The sequence below is a fragment of the Fukomys damarensis genome, unplaced genomic scaffold (genome assembly GCF_012274545.1).
Source record: "Fukomys damarensis isolate Sample0158 unplaced genomic scaffold, DMR_v1.0_HiC HiC_scaffold_4, whole genome shotgun sequence".
In the NCBI taxonomy this organism is placed as follows: Eukaryota; Metazoa; Chordata; class Mammalia; order Rodentia; family Bathyergidae; genus Fukomys; species Fukomys damarensis.
This window is the reverse complement of record NW_022900916.1, coordinates 1304756-1307693: the sequence shown is the minus strand read 5'-3', so window position 1 is coordinate 1307693 and position 2938 is coordinate 1304756. Positions and strand designations below refer to the sequence as shown.

Below are 2938 nucleotides of genomic sequence, written 5' to 3'. Positions count from 1 at the left end.
GAAGTGTGCAAGTCTTATGTGGTTCCTACAACTCTGCTCCTCCCAGGACTTGCTCAGTCCCCATGTGCAGCAGACCCTGAGAGGAGCAGCCATGCGGTGTCACACAAGGGGGACGGCAGCCGACGTCCGCTCGCTGCGGCAGTTGCACTACGGGCTGCACTTTCAAGGAGTCGGAGCGAGAGATGAATGCAGAACCCCACTCTATCTGCTGAAGCTAAATGGCACTACTTATGATAACAAACCTGCTTTTAGATGTATCATTTTCAAAATACTTTGCATGTGCTGTCTTATTTGTGACGTGCAACAATAGCACAAATAATAAACTAAGGACAAGCAGCTTTCTTTCTGTTCTGTGTCTTTCGCAAACAATAATTCTCACTTGCACTCTGTGAGATGCACAGCATTTTTATCCACTTGCGCTGAGCAGACAAAAGCAAATGAAACTGAGAGGTTAAAGCAGCTCAGCTAAAAGCCCTCTGCCCACCTGGCACAGGTGGCAGTGCAGGCATAACAGATCCCATCCGTACTCACACATGTGTTCTTTCCTTGGGGAAAACTGTAAGATTGGGCAGTTGAGAGACCTCCGGTGACTGAGTGAGGATAAACTAACCACACCTTAGTCTCACACTTCCATCCCTAGTAGTGATCACCTTGACTGTCCACTCGTGTGGACTCTTGGACCCAAGGTTGTGGTCATCTGCAGAGTGAGCAGCTGGGAAGCCTCAGGAAGAGGCCATGGAGCCAGGGGCTGCATGGCCACCATGTCCTGCCTTGGCCCTGAGAGGCTCCAGGTGAGCCAGATGAGACTCAGGGGCTGCAAATCCTTCTCCGCCATCCACCAACCGCAAGTGATGCCCAGGGACCCAGGGAATTTCTCCTGGGCAGGGAGAGCCTTGGCCAGCTCGGAGTATCCAGGGTGAGGAGTTTTTATCAGTACTTGTCATATTTTAGCATTACGAATTTCTGGAATTGACTATTAAACTGTTTTCCCCAACCTGACTTATCAGAAGCCTATTTGGTGAGTCACAATTTGAAAAACAGAAGTAAACACCAGTTCTCAAATTCTTAAAAATAGGCAGCTTTTGTATGTCTATATGTTTCTTTTCTCTTTAGAATGTCCAGGACTTCCCTCATCCCCCTCAGCAGCTCAGTCATGCAATTGAAGAAAAGTGCAGAAGAAAATATATATCACTATATCCAGAGTTACATCTAAAATAAAAAGACATGATTGTGTAATTCCAAATGACCAAGTAAAAAGGAAAGCAAGTCAAATAACTGAGTTAAACTACAAAACAAGCAGAAAAAGCCTAATAATTAGATAAAAGAAAAATAATCTGAATATTCCCATGATCTCAGAAAATTTAAATTCTTGGAAAGAATTTTTGATCTAGCAATGCAGTGAGCTGGATATCCAGAGAAACTTTCCCAATAAATAATATATTAAAACATATGATGAAATATTAATTAAGGAAGATTCTTGCCATATGGCAATAATAATCACTTAATCTCTTTTAATTTCAGCCTAAAAACAGACAGCACAACTGTTTAGCAAAAGCAAAAACTCATGGACAACGGTGGCAGCAAGACTGAGTGGTAAGTCGGCCCCTGCAGCCCCAGCACAAGGAGGAAGCACAGCCTGGAAAAGCCGCCCAAAATGTTTTGTTATCAAGAGGGACGTATTTAATCTGCATACTAAAAGAAAAATAAATGTCAACAAACGTAAAATCCAGCAAAACCGAATTTTCAGTGTAAAATTTTACAGGGTAAACTGCTGTCGAATTGTGTCCTCCAAGGCTTCCAGAGCAATCTGGCGGACAGCAGTGTTCGAGCCACCAGTTGACGGTGGAGGCTTCAGCCCGAGGAGGGCACTGCGCGGATGCTTATTGTACAGTCAACATTGAGCTTCCTGCAGAACAAGGCTGAGGAAAGGTTCAACGCGAAGGAGAGCAGGTTCAGCCACCGCAGACGCAGTGCAGCTTTGCGTCAGAACACGGAGCGTGTGAGGCGCACTCAGAAGGATTTGCACTCTGCCCGGCAGGAGCACAGCTGTGGCTCCGGCGCCCTCTCATCTGAGGGCCTTGTGGGTGAGTGAAGGACTTCCAGCTTAACCCTGATTGCAGGCGTCTCGGCACCGCTTGAGCTGAGGAACTGCTGTAAGATAGCACAACTGTGTGAGGGATACCCGACGACAGTATGCAGAGAGGACTTTTTAAAAAATTTTGTTTAAAAGAGTAACAATTTTGTCAAGAGAACAATTATTAACGTGGGTTTCTTATTGAACATTACAACATAGTAAAATAATGTGATGTTTGCGTCAAAGCAGATAATGGACAAACATAGATATCGCAAAAAAAAATCTATTAGAAACAAAACCAAGACAAAATAATGGAAAATTATAGTGGCTTACTTATTGATTTTTCATCACACAGCACTGGGAAAATTAAATAACGATGCTTTGCGGGAGATCAAGGTAAATTCTTAATTATTATCACAGACAAGTGTTCATTTTACCTGGGATAGTTAACTATACAAAGTAAGGATATAATAAAACCCTCCTAGAACTCTTCACTAAATCTTTATACATTTCAGTATCAACTCCATGTTTATCTATTAAAGTAAGGTATAAATATGCCCAGGAAACAGCATCCCAGACCCAATGGACAGACTCTTCCTCAGAAGCTGGACTTTCAGATGGGGTGTTACTCCATCATGAGTAACTGCCACGTTTGAGAACATGAACATTAAATTTCCTTGATCTGTGAGCATTATGCTATCTTTCTATCACTATGACAAAATGTCTGAGAAGAAAAGAAGGTAAGATGAGTTTTGGCTCACGATCTCAGCGATTGAGCCCAAGATCCCTGGGTTCCATTGTATCTAGGACTGTGGTGAGGTGACCATGTCCCGAGGAAGGGGGGAGAGGAAGGGGGAGGGGGGA

The 2938-nt window shown here is 43.7% G+C and overlaps 1 long non-coding RNA gene across 1 annotated transcript in view; it reads right to left on the bottom strand.

Annotated features, from left to right (window-relative positions):
- Positions 1–1652: 1652 nt before the first annotated feature.
- The window catches only part of LOC104870844, a 3137-nt gene continuing 1851 nt past the window's right edge, over positions 1653–2938 (bottom strand). Inside the window, exon 3 of the long non-coding RNA XR_782641.1 lies at positions 1653–2151. This is a non-coding gene — a long non-coding RNA (uncharacterized LOC104870844). The remainder of the gene's footprint in view (positions 2152–2938) is intronic.